Source organism: Sciurus carolinensis (genome assembly GCF_902686445.1).
Source record: "Sciurus carolinensis chromosome 14 unlocalized genomic scaffold, mSciCar1.2 scaffold_115_arrow_ctg1, whole genome shotgun sequence".
NCBI lineage: Eukaryota > Metazoa > Chordata > Mammalia > Rodentia > Sciuridae > Sciurus > Sciurus carolinensis.
In genome coordinates, this window is record NW_025920107.1 from 2,884,355 (window position 1) to 2,898,877 (window position 14,523).

The 14,523-nt window shown below is 42.8% G+C and overlaps 1 pseudogene; it reads right to left on the reverse strand.

The window, feature by feature from the left end:
* Nucleotides 1-12,658: 12,658 nt before the first annotated feature.
* LOC124973283 (polypeptide N-acetylgalactosaminyltransferase 13-like) lies at nucleotides 12,659-13,650 on the reverse strand (annotated as a pseudogene).
* Nucleotides 13,651-14,523: the final 873 nt, after the last annotated feature.

A 14,523-nucleotide genomic window follows, 5' to 3' on the forward strand; every position in this document is an offset into this window, starting at 1 on the left:
AGCCAACTCAGCCTAGAGAAATCTGCAGAGACCTCCTAAGTGAGATGGTGGGTGGCACTGTCCAGGAAAAGTGGATGACCATATAGGTTGGACGTTCTGGGAGGAGGAGATCCCTTGCCTCAGTTTTATGGGAAGAGGGAGAGAGTTTTTAAATGGTTATTCATGAAGTCTGATATTTAATGATGAATAACTACCATGTTTGGTAGAGATAAAATAAACAATAAAAGCTCAAAAAAGTCAGTGTGTCCTAAGCCAACCTCTAGTATGTAAAAATAGTGTCAAATTCAGAACAGACAACTTTTGTTTGCATTCTGGAACTGACAGGCCTGGAAAGTATTTTGGTAGAATCAGTCAATTGGATTCAATGAACTATCGTTGTCTGGATCATCATTTAGGGTAGTACTCTTATTTCCTATGTAGTTATGATTTAAAAATGAGTATTTCCAGCTGATTTATTCTAAATAAAGCTTTAGTTAATGACCATACTATAAATATGTATTAACTGTGGAGCAAATGGTTCCTTTGCTCCATTTCAATGAAATGAAAGATTCCACCCACCACAGTAACCACAAAACCCTGCAATTCTCTTGAATGTATTCAACATCTCTCCCAGGATGATAGAACAATTGTAGCAGAGGATCCACAGATGCTGAACTGGGTAGCATATGATCAGAAATAATCATCGGCATGTTTTCCTCATATGATGCATTTCATTAAAATGCATTTTGTCAAATTGGAGGATTTCTAATGCTTTAATTTTTATTTCATTGCCAAAGTTATTTTTGTTATTGTTTAATCACTCACTCCTTCATTATGAGCCTTTCTTGGTCATTTATGATGTCTTCTGACCCAGAGTAACCCACACAGCAGATGCTGTCCTGGAAGAGAGGCATGTGGGCCTCTGCTCTGCAGCAGGGTTGACTGAGGCTCAGAGAGATGGAGGGACTGCTCGAGGCCACTCAGCAGAGGCTGCACTGGACCCAGCACCCTGCTCCAGATTTCTGCTGGTTCCTTCCCTTCACCCTGATAGCTTCCAAATGAATCATCTTCATGTGTGGGGGGCTGCAGTGGGGCCCAGAGAGATAGTGGCTCTTTGATACAAGGAGAGAAGGGGAGGGGCAAACTCAGAGAGGTGTCCTGGCTGTCACTGGCTGAAGGTCACAACATGCCAGTGAGTCAGGTGGTCCATAGATTGAATGGAGGAGATGAGGAACCCAACACTGACCATCCCAAGGACAAAGGACAAGCCCTTCAGGGCATAGGAAGTGCTCAACAAACAGATCCTCTCCAAGCCATCCTCACCCCACCACAGTGGAACTAAATGGATCCTCCCTTCCAGGGCATCATGGGGCTTAGCAAAATCACCTGAGGGACCTTCTCAGAGCAGGGTTGGACCCACAGCAGGTGCTCTGAGGCCTGAGTGGCTGAAGAGCCACAATAGGTCCCCTAATCAGGGCCTCTTGTTAACCTGTAGGCCAAGTCAGTACCCATGAACTGGAATGAGTCCCATTAACTTGCTGCACTCTCCACCAACACCAAACCCCGCTACTTTCTAAAACTCCTACTGTGCACATAACCCAGCTTCTAACGCGGGGACATCCACCTGAAATAGAGTGGGCATCACATATATCATTAAAACATGACAGCATCAAAACAAAAAGAAACAGGTGGGATTTATTTTAATAACAGGCTTTACTTAGTGTGTCCACCCTGTCTTCATTTCCATCATTATCGAGGTAGAAATGTCTTTAGTTGACTTTGCCTCTCATATTTTTCCTGCTAAGTTGTTGAGGTCTGGTGGGTGTTTTGCATGTATGCACATCTCTGTCCAGACCTGCCATGTCTCCAGCTCCACAGCCATGTGTGGCTAATGACCACAGCCTCGGGTGACACAGTTCTAGACCAAAATGCCCCCCCCAACTGGGCCATAAACCAAGTATTTTAATTTTTTTAATTCTCTATTTTAAGCAAGCAAGAGCTTGAGTTCATCCTGTAGCCAGTTTATGTTTATACTTTAAGATGTTGATCCAGAGCATTCTTTGAAAAGGCCCTGCATCATTGGCAGATTTTTTTCTTCATCCAGAGAACCTGACCCCTGGGTCATATCAAGAGAAACTGGGTTGTCCTTGTCACCCCTGAGCCCTAGCATAGAGACTGCTTCCTCTCTGGAGAAAAAGATATACAATGCCAATTGCTGTGAAATTTGCCACTGTGAGAACAGCTAATTTTTCACACCCAGATGAATGACTGGGTTTGTTAAAGCTCAAGATAATCAAATAACCATTACCACTCATCTTCACCCACCTGTCTTTCACTCTTTGTACCATTAATGTCCCAGTGGGGAGCTGCTCTGGGTTTGCTCAGACACAGCCTATTTAGAAAATTCTGACTGGCCTTCTGAGAATAAAATATCCCTCCTGGAAATCTTACAATAGATGAAGCAATCCTCTCTAATCTTCTTATGATTGTAGCCTCTGCTCCAGGCCTGGTTATCTCATGGGCTTGCATAGGAGGTGGGAGGGGAAAGAGAGAGAGAGAGAGAGAGAGAGAGAGAGAGAGAGAGAGAGAGAGAGAGAGAGAGAGAAGGGGGTTATACATAAATCTTTATGTTTAATAGATGTTTATAAAAATCTATGTAGATGCATGAAATAACAAAGGGGAGACACCAAGCAGGACCAGTTGGGCAGCCCTGACCTGTGCCTGTCCAGGGTGTGTGGCAGCTCCACTCTGCACTACCAGCTGGCTGGCTGCACAGGACGCAGGATCTGGGTTGGGGGTGAGCACCCAGGTGGCCCGTACCTGGGATCTGTCTGCACAGGGCAGAGTTTCCTACACTCACTCACTCTTCTCAATTTGTCTGCCCTCCTTCCTCACTCCTGGTTTGTTTTGTTTTTTTAAGCTCATGTATTTTTTCTTTCTAACTTCTCTCCTCCTCCCTCTGCTGGCCTCTCTCCCTCTCCCTCCCTCCCCCTGCTCTGTCCTCCATCTCTCCCTGCCTCCCACTGGCTCCTCCCTCCCTCCTGGCTCCCCCTCCCTCCTCCCTACCAGTCCCAGCCCCTTCCCTTCCCTGACCCCATGGCCACTGGCAGACTGGCCACCTCCCTCCATAGTCTCTTCTTACTAACCCCATCACACTCACCTCTGTCCCTGCTCAGCCTTAATTTCTGGTTAATATGTTCTCAGTCAAGGAAAGAAGAAAAAAGATGAGTGGGGGGAGGAGAGGAATCTTCTGAATAAATCATTTCATAACGTGAGGAGAATCTGCTAATGACACTGTTGCTTTTGGAGTTTTTATGCTGCATGTGAAGTAGGGATCCAGAGGTCCTGATTCAGACCCACTAGAGGCAGCTCTGGGAGACCCTGCAACCTCCTCAACCAGAAAGAAACCAGTGGAGATAAAGATGCCTGAGTCCCTCACCTTGGCCAAGCCTGAGCTGCTACCACAGACCCGGGGACACAGTCCCAGCCCTCTCTGCCCATCGACTGTCCCTCCCTCCACCGAGCCATGGTGGGACTGGATGGGCAGCAGCCAGGACTCCACTTCCCCACCTGGACCCCTGGAGCTGGAGGGCTGAGGTGGGAGTGGGAGTGTCACTCTAGGGAGTGAAAGCAGCATTCAGAAACAATATCGGGAGTCACATCAGCAGAGAAGTGACAATATCCCCCCAAGTTATTCTTCACAATGACAGGGTGCATTTAGAGTGGGGATGAGCCTTGTGGTGGCTTCCAGCTGGAGCCTGTAAAGCGGCCTGCTGCTGCTGCTGCAGATTCAAAGATACCGGGAAGAATGTCTGCTCCCTGTTTTTGGGGTGTCATGACAACCACAAAGTCTGGGCCAGGTGCTGGCTCTGACATGGCTCAGCAGATCACGGCCGGTATATGACCTTGGGATGCTCATCTGGGAAGAGACAGGGCACAGCTGGAGCTGCCCACAGGGGACTGACATGTGTGCAAGGTGGGGAGCCCCAGGGACCATAGGCCACCAACCTCAGATGCCCTAAAAGGAATTCCTGCTTTGGGGGTAAAGGTGGATTCGGTCCTGGAGGCCAACTCTCCTGGATTTGAATCCTGGCCCTGCCACATGCTGGGGGCAGCAACACTGACTCCCTTCCATGACATGGGTACAGTCAAACCTCATAGGCAGACTGCATGGAGGCTACACAGTATGGCCATAGCACTGCCCAGTAAATGGCAGCAATCCATATTTCCCGAACTTGCTTCTGCTTGCCGACCTCCAGGGACTAGTGAGAGACAGTGACTGAGGCTGACTCCCTGGAAGGCAGCTGGCCTGAGTCTCCACCCCAGGATCTGACTCCCATGTGCTCTCTGATTACATCCCTCTTAGGCCTCAGTTTCCTCATCCTATGGGAATGATTAGGGTGGATGTAGAAACTGTCCTCACATAAAGGAAGGGTAATTGTCATGTGACAAGCTATGACTAGTGATGCAAGGACCAGGGATTTGCAGAAGAAGGAGCTTAGGGTGCAGGCCCTGGGTTCATATCTCAGCACTATCATGTAGTACATTACTAGCTGTGTGACCATAGATAAATCACTTCACCTCTCTGTGATTCTGCATCTCATCTGTGAAGTGTTCCTGCCTCACGTGGGCCATCCCGGTGTTTCAGTCTGGACTCCATAACTATGGTTTCTGATCCAGAGGGCAAAACACAGGTCTTGGGCTTCTCGTACACTCAAGGCTCAGGGCTAGTAAGTGAAGTGTTGTGGATTGACAGTTTGTAAAGATACCAGTTGCAGCTACAGCAAGAAGCTGCAGGAGAAGTTTGGTCACCACACACATCTCTCATCCCACTCTGGACCATTCAGAGGGCACTTCTCAAATGTGTCAATGGCATCCTACCTCCGACACCTGTTTCTATGGGCTGCAGGCTTTCCAATGACCAGACAGGTAGACTGGAAGTGCCAGGAAGTTCATGCCCCGGAATAAATTGTAACCAATGGCTTGTGAGATTGTGGAGAAATGTCCTAGCTTCCTGCCCCTCAGAGCACCATTCACAACCTACAAAGAACCCCTACAGGACTGATCCCCTGCTCATCAATACACCTGCATTGGTGTTCTTTTTTCCCCAATCTTACCTGGGAAGCACCTGCCTCCCTAGGGTGGCTTATATTTGCATCCCACAGAGGCCCTTTAATCCACCCATTTTACATCATAAATTCTGATGGACAGGTTCAAGAGGAACAGGAGTGCTGAGAATTTCCAAAAAGCAAATGTGCCCTAGACTCCTGCAGGCAGGTTATGTTGAAAAGAAGTCTGAAAGATCAGTGTGGTACTCAGCTTTCTATTACTGTGACAAAACACCTGACATAATCCACTTAAGGAGAGGAAAGTTTTGTTTTGGCTCACAGTTTCAGAGGTTGCTGTCCATGATTAGTTGGCTCTGTTGCTTTGGGACTGTGGTGAGACAGTCCTACATGGTGGGGAAAGCACACTGGAGCAAAGTCAGGAAGCAGGAGGTGGTTTGGGGAGACTACCACTCTCTCCTTCAAGGGCACACTCCCAATGACTTAACTTCCTTCCATGAGGCCTCACCTCCTTACAGCCTAGAGACCAAGTCTTCGACACACGGGTCTTAGGGAGCATTCAAGATCCAACTATGGCCAAGAGTTCATAGGGTGGTGTAAAGGGGTCCCAGGTAGGGGAACAGCCTGGCAGAGGCCCTGTGGTGGGGGGCAGATGGCACAATTCTGGCAGAGAGTTAAGGGGTGCTGTGTGATCTAGGAAGTCATGTCACATCCCTGAGTCTCAGTTTCTTCTTCCATCAAGGGGTCCAAAACTACCTGCTCCTCTCTTAGTCTCTGCAGAATAGGAGACAGAACTTAGAGGTTCTAAATGAGAAAGGAGGTCCAAGAGTGGGACCCAAGAATAACAAGGCAGGCACTGAATGCTTATGATGGAGGCACAAGGCAAGACCCTGTGTTTAGTTCACTCTTTTTTTCTCCAAAGCCTTTGCCCTCCTGCAGTGCCCATCAGCACTGTGGGGTGGGGGACTATCAGAGAAACTCATATGCCAGTGGCTGCAAAGACTGCTATTCACAGTAAGAAATTTAGTGAAGAAAAGTAAAGCAAGAGCAGACAGTGCAAGACAAGGGAAATCTTTTAAATAAGACCTCTTACAGCAGATACTTGAAGGAGGTAGTGGAACTTACCATGTGAAGACTGGGGTATGAGCAAGCCAGGAAGAGCCAGCAGTTTGTGCTAAGGTCCTGGGGCAGGAGGCACTAATTGGAGATACAGCAATGAGGCTGGTGTGGCTGGGACATGGTCAGCAAAGTGGAAGAAAATGATGGGAGAGGAGGATGGAAAGAGTGTGGGTTCAGGTCCTCCAGGGCTTTGTGAACCCATCAAGGAGTTCAACTTTTAACCTGCATGAGCAGGAATCTGGGAGTCACAAGTGGCCTGGAGGACATCCCTGATTTGTAGTGCAGGGTCATCCTGGCTGAGGCAGGAGAAAGGCCCAGTGGAGGGCAGAAAAGGAGGCAGGCAGGTGACCGATGGTCCTTCCCTGACCCACTGCCAGGGGATCTGATCCTGTCCCTGAAGTGCTCCATCCCCTGGCATGTGCCAGGCAGGGGTGATGAGCTGCAAATGAGCAGGCGGGCAGGAGTTTGATTTCCACCAGCCTTGGGTGAAGATGTGGTGTTTGCAACTAAACTCTGAGCTCTGAAAACATGGTCCTGAGGGGACACAGGCAGGTGGCATCCTGGTGATTTAAATGATATCCAGCTTGAATATGGAGTGTCTAAGTGTTCTCTCCTGAGCTTCACATGGGCAGAGACCTGCCTCGTTCATTTGTTTAGTTAAGGAGCTACTTATTGGCACAACTTCCAGCTGCTGTTGGGTGGAGGAGACAGGGACCCTGGTGGCAGTTGGGGACAACTCCACAGAGTGGGGGGCAGCCAGAGGGGACTAATGACAGCAGTCATCAGTGACTGGTCCTGGAGTCACACTGAGTGTATGGCATTTTGAACATGCATCATGTAAATTAGAAGCTATGTTGTGTGTGTCCCTATGAGGAGTCACATGGGGAAACTGAGGCACAGGGGAGAGAGAGGACTCCCTCAAGTTCACAGTGGGTGAGTGACATAGGGCAGTGGCCTTGCATGATGGAAGGCTGAATATGGACAGCTTGACTTGGTCAGGTATTCACACCAGCTCTTGCAGCCATCAGAATCTGTCCTGAGGGTCCCGCACACCACCCACCATCCCTGGTTGACCTTCCCCTGGGTGGGGCTTTCCACATCCCTAAGGCCAGACTTGGGCTCAGTGCTGGCAAGAGCAGCAGGTGGTGAGGGGACCTCTGATGCTGTGAGCAAGGACAGGCGCCCTCTCTACAGACAATGTTCGCTGGGAGCAATCCTGGGACCTGGATCGAGTGCTGACTCTGCCTTGTCTCATGGGGAATGAACACTTTCAAGGTCATTATCATGGTTCCCATTTTGCAATGAGGAAACTGAGGCCCGGGGAGTCTAGAGAACTGCCAGGGTCTCCCAGGTACTGAGCACTGGGCTGGACTTGGAATGGCCTGCAGTCCTAAGGCTTTGTCACTCTTCCTCTTTCTCTGAAGCTTGAACAGCCCAAAAGATCTGCCAGGGTGTCATCGAGCTCTTTTCAAGAAGAGAAGCTCACTAACTCTCCAGAAGACTTGTTCCACCACTGGACATTGTGTGTCCCCACACCTACCTTGAGCCTTGGCCCTGGTGTCTTCTGGTGGCCACTCTTGCTGTTGTGACCTCTGGACTAACTCAGTTGGACAGAGGGAGGGTGCCTCACTCCCCAGCACCCACACCCAGAAGACTCTTCTGCCCCAAGGATGCTGACCTGAGACTTGGACCTTCCCCTTCCTGGAAAAATCTGATTACCCTGCAATCTTTGAAATTTAGTAACATAGAACTAACCAATGTTCATGATAATAGATGGTCTAATTCTCTGAAAACTGCAGGTTATCTTTACATTTAACTTGAATATACTTATGAAGAAAATGGAAGAGACTGTTCCATAATTTGCTACTTTAAGAGACTTAGCTTTATTTCCCTGAAACCCAGTTTACTCAATGATTCTAAAATGTCCTATTGTTCTGTAATCATGCTGTTTTTAGGAAATTTATTTTCCTTTCTTTCTTTCTTCCTTTCTTTCTTTCTTTCTTTTTTTCTTTCTTTTATTAATTTTTTTTTGCTTTAGGTCTTATTGCCTGTGCTATTATTTTATAGAACTGATTTTATGTAAGTATGAAAGATTGTAAGAATTTAAATAACTCTAAATAATCAATGTTTTAATAACAAAAATTTTAATAAAGATTTTTCTCACTGTTATGTCCTTTTTATAATATTTTAGAGCAAGAGTTTGAAGTTATATATTGACAATGAGGAGTCCTGGCATCATTGCTTGTAGCCATAGGATCCCAAGGCAAACTATTACTTATTTGGGTCTCAGTCTTATTGTCCAGAAACACAGAATCTAAGGACAGATAATTTCTAAAGTTTTTAAGTTTTCTGTAATTGTTTTTCTTCATGGACTTGCACTTACAAAATAAATTTAGTAACAACTATTATTAGACTATGAAAACACATAAAAATTTTGAGAAAGTGTAATATCCCCCTCTAAAATTGAAAATCTTAAGACCTTCAGGGGTTTGTTGAACACATCCAGCAAATCAATGTTAAAATTATTTTTAGCTTAATGAAGTAATTTATTTAATATCACAGTATTTATATAAAATGTCATATTTTTTTATATGAGGCAGGATATTGTATTACAGAGACCAACATGTAGTCCATATTTTAATATGCAGGATATTAGGAAAAATATTATCTTTTAAAGATGAAGTTACGCAAATCTTGTATAAATATGTTACTGCACCTTAAAATTTAACATAAAAATTTACACAGTAGCACTTAGCCACTTTTCAGTTCATTAGTCCAAGAAATATTTAAAGAGTGCCTAGTATGTGCTAAGAACTATCCCAGACAACCAGGATACCCAGTGAAAAAAACTGACAAATACACTACCTTTAAAATGAACTTACTGGGCTGGGGGTGTAGCTTAGTAATAGTACTTATCCAACATTGGTGAGGCCCTGGGCTCTATCCCCAAGCACAACCAAAAACAAACAAGCAAAAACAAAAATAAAAAGACAAGCAAAAACATACACTAGGGTGTATGATGGGAGTGAGGACTGGGAAAGGTGGAAGGGCAGACAGAAGAGCGGAACTAAATAACTTGTCAGAGGTACAGGGATAGGGTGGGCAGCAGGACCATGGTGTGCCTTACTGATGAGGTCATATTTGAACAGAGATCTGAAGTGAGTAAGAGCTCTGTCCCCCAGAGGGAACTATACACTAATGTAGGAACTTTCTTGGTAACCAGTTAGAGGAAGCTAAAAGTGAGGTGTAAGAGATGAGAAACATTCAGATGTGGGTGTGAGAGAGGGAGGGTGTGTTCACATGTGAGGAAGGATGCAAGGGTCTGTGAAGAGGGCTGTTGTCATGAGTACCTTGAAATCCTCTGAGGAGAAATGAAAAATCATCCGAAGACTGGATGCAGGGAAATGACACAATCATGGATATTTAAGAAAATCACTATGTCTGTTCCATTGAGAAAAGACTGAGGCTAGGAGTCGCAAAAGTTGGAAACCAAATTATAAGCATGTTGCAAATAAAAAGTTTGGAATCAGTGACCCACAGTGAACATGGTGGGAAACATCGGTTTCTGGTTGTATTTCAAAGGTAGCATCAAATAAATTTGATAATAGAAAAATGAGAAAGAGAGAAGCCAAAGGTGATCTTATATTTCTCACCTGAGCATCTAGAAGGTTGGAGTTGCATTAACTCAGATGAGAAAGAACATGGAAGAGGGTTTTTTGAAATAAGGAATGCTTTGTAAATTCAATCATGGTTTTCATTTTCTATGCCATAGGTAAATATTTTTGAAAGAAAAATTGAGTTATTTCATTTCCTTATGGTATGGAATGTTTTATAATATTTTATAAAACATGCTTTTTTTTTATTTGTTAGGCACTATAATATTATAGATCCAAATCATATGAATAGTCTGAAAATTCTTCCCTAGCATGAAATTCTTGCAGGTTTACATTTTCTTGAATTTTCACTGGGACAATAATAAGCTTTCAATCATTTAAAGTGCTACTGAAATATTTCAAATTCAGTTTACATGAAGTAACTATATTTTTAAAAATTTTATCATTAACCATTTACTAGCTGACATATGTCATTTGATTAACAAATCAAAAAGTGGGAGATAAATAAAAGAATATTTTTCAATTACTCTTCTGAAAGGGCATTAATATCCAAATTATATAAAGAACCAAAAATCTTAGGAAAAAAACAAAAAATACCTCCTAATATCCCAATCAATAAATAGTCAAATAATCCAAACAGACATTTCTCAAAAGAAGAAATGCAAAGAGTCAACAAATATATGACAAAATTTAAACATCCTTAGTGATAAGGGAAATGCATATCAGCTACACTGAAATTTTATCTCACTTCAATTAGAATAGCAATCATAAAGAACAAAAATCTCAGTCATTGCTGGCAAGGACTTGGAGAAAATGCAAAATTATACATCATTGGTGGGACTGCAAATTAGTATGACCACACTGTAAAGCTGTATAAAAATTCTTCAAATGACTAGGAACCTCCATATAACCTACCTATCCCACTGTTCAATAGTAACCTAGAGAACTAAAATCAGCAAACTATGGTGATACATGTATATCGATGTTCATAGTAGTGCAATTAACAGCCAAGTTACAGAATCAACCAAGCTGCCTGTCAATAGACGAATGCATAAAGAAAATGTGGTATATAAAGAGAGTTGGGTTTCACTCAGGTGTAAAGAAGAATGAAATTATGTCATTTGCTGGTAAATGGATGGACCTGGAGAACATCCTGCTAAGTGAAATAAGCAAGACTCAAGCAACAAATGTCTTCTAAGTGGAAGCTAAAGAAAAAAAGATGGAGAAAATAAAAAGGTATATAAAAAAGAAGATGTCATGAAAATAGAAGGGAGACTAATAGAGTAAATGAAGATCAAGGGGGTAGAGAAAAAATGAGGAAGTGCTGAGAAATGAAGTCTATCAAACTATGCTATGTCCATTCTGACTATACCACAGCGAATCTGGCTTATATATGCAAATATGATGTACTAATTAAAATAATAATGATAACAATAGTAGAAGGGAGATCAGTAGAGTGGAACAAAGTGGTTCAGGAGGGTAGAGTGGGAAAGGAAACACATGGGGGAATGAGATTGATCTAATCATGTTATGTTCATATACAAATATCACATAGTGAGCCTCACTATTATAATTACAAAGCACCCCCACCAAAAAAAAAAAAAGAATCTTTAAAAGTTTAAGCTTCTAAATTTTAAGGAACAATGTTGTACAGGGGCATTTTAGTAAGGACAAGAAAAAAATGAAGGGAAAGAAGAGTAAGAAACGCGAAATGGGGTTGTTGTCAGGTCTCAACTGATCTGAGAGGCCATGATCAATTTAAGGTAGTAATTCACTGCCTCTGGGGAGTCAGATCCACCTTTCTAAATTTGATGTCAACTACAGAGTCTATCCTCATAAGAAATGTCCTGACATTCAAATTTTGCTTACAATTTTAGAAAATTCAGGGATTCCCAAAGACCTCCAAGCGTGGATGTCTATGTTTGTAGGAGTAAATCTGAAATGCTCCAGTTTGTAGATTTCTTCTCTAGAATTGAACCAATACAAAGTCAATAGTAGAAAGAATGTTATTGATGAAAACCATTTAAGCTTTTACTAACCTTCAGAAAATGTCTGTCTCTTCATTATAAAAGTGTAGGTAGAGGGGTCAGTTGCATGTAGTCAAAATGATTAACACTTTATATAAGAGCTTTTATAGTAAAGATGAGGGTCAAAAGAATGGAATCATCTGGTCCAGAAGACATGCCTTCCATCCTCTGCCCCACTCCCAGCACCCAATTATTTTGAGCTGCTTAATACATTTATTATGGATAAAACACTAGTGTGAAGCAAATTTATGGGCACATAAAATAATGTCAAATACAGAAACTTATTAGTAAGAATCTCACTGACTGATTTTTCTTCTTTTTTGTCTACTGCTTATATATTTTGAATATAAGGTGTTCTAAGATGAAGCGCATGTAAAGCTTCCCTACTTACGACTCGATTCCTTGGGTCTTAACTTGAAGTGACTGATATCTAGCAATTCAATTAAAATAAAAGTTTAATGAATGTATATTGAGTTCATTTCCCTGGTGATGAAAATGTTAGATATGATGGCATAGCAATGAAGTTCTTTTTTTATTTTTTATTTGCACACAAATGGGGCATATCATTTTATTTCTATGGTTGTACATGATGTAGATTCACACCATTCATGTAATCATACATGTACATAGGGTAATGATATCTGTCTCATTCCATTATTTTTCATACCCTTACTACCTCCCCCATCTCATTTCACTCTATAAAATCCAAAGTTCATCCATCCTTCTCTTAACCCCCACCCCCAACCCCTACTATGTATCAAAATCCACTTATCTGGGAAAACATTTGGCCTTTGGGTTTTTGCAATGGGCTTATTTCACTTAGCATGATATTCTCTAATTCCATCCATTTTTTTTATGTAGAACCTCTACATTACCAAAGCCAAAAAGACATTTCAAGATTCTCTCCATCCCAGATATCCATTTCTGAATCATAAATTCCTACATGTTCAAAGAGTTTCTAGCAACAGAAAATAGGTCACCAGTAATAGTAGGGGTCTTGACAGGTAATGTTCTGTCTCCTTTCTTCCTATCCATTTCTCTTTGGGGAACAAGATAACAGCAGAAATTTAGCTTCCAGTTAAAACCCCTGTAAGTCATATCTGACTTAGCCATGTGTTCAAAGGCATCATTGCTTATCACACCAATAACGTGGCATATGATTTTCCTGTCTTCCTTTATTCTTGCCAGCAAGGGCTCCAGCCACCCTAAAGCACATTCACAGTGTGCATCCAGAAAAGTTATGACCTGCCCATTTGAAGCAGCTACTCCTCGAAAATGAGCATATTAACCCAGAGTACTCTTCCATCCTGATAATTTTTACTGTTACTTCTAAATTTTTCATGTAATTTTCTAATGAGAACTTGAGACAATCACTCTTACTGGCATAATCTACCAAGATTACCTCAGAGAGTAGGTAGTGTGGGGAGTGATTTACAACACAAAACAGTTCTAAGGGAAGTGCTCCTAGCTTCATGATGAAGCACAATGACTACCTTGTGTCTCGAAGTTCTTCAGGGTAGACTTTTGTCTTGCATCCTTCCATCTTACATCTGGCAGCCTTCTATTAAGGGCAACCAAATCACAGACCATAAGGTTAAACTGATTGATTTTGAACAACTCTTTCATTTTCTCTTGGTCATCCTTAGGAATCAGCACAGCCTTTCCCATTTCTCCTGGGCCTTTCTGGTTTCTTGAAATAACAGCCCTCAGTGCAGGCAACAGGGACCTCTCCTTCTTGTCATCACACTTGTTACATTCACTGAAGTACAGGAGAAAGAAGACATTCACAAGGACCCACATCAGTGAAGTGGCCCGAACCACCTTGCAGTAAACCTGTCTCCTCATGTCTTTACTTGATTTCTAGTTAACACAGACATTTAAGGCAAATACTCCTGTGATAAATCCAAGTCACAGAGGTAAATGCCAAATTGAAAGCAGGATGCATCCCACGTATGTAGTGCTTACAAATTTCAAAATTACTTGAAAACATTCATCCTCAAAATACTTCAATAAAAGTGCATCTGATATCATGGCCAAGGATTGCATGAAGATAGAAGTGTGGTTCACACACTTGATTCAGCCTCCAATCAAGCCCTGCAGGCACCCATCAACTTCACTGCTCACCACACCTGCGCTAACCTGGATTCCATGCTGGCCCCAGAGAATGCCACTCTGTGTGCAGCCCCAGCTCCCACCTGCACTCTCTGTACACTTCTTTTTTTTAAATCATTTTTATTGTAAACAAATGGGATACATCTTGTTTCTCTGTACATGAAGTAGAGGATTACCACTTGTGTAATCATACATTTACATAGGGTAATAGTTTTTGATTCTTTCTAATATTTTTATTCCCCCTAACCCTCCCACCCCTCTTATCCCTCTATAGAGTCCCTCCTTCCTCCATTTGTGCCCCCTTCCCACCCCCTATATGTGTCATCATCCGCTTATCAGTGAGATCATTCATCCTTTTTTTTTTTTGAGATTGGCTTATCTCACTTAGCATGATATTCTCCAACTGCATCCATTTGCCTGCAAATGCCATAATTTCATTATTCTTTATGGCTGAGTAATATTCCATTGTGTGTGTATATATATATATATATGTGACACAGTTTCTTTATCCATTCATCAATTGAGGGGCATCTAGGTTGGTTCCACATTCTGGTTATTGAGAATTGAGCAGCTATGAACATTGATGTGGCTGTATCTCTGTATTAA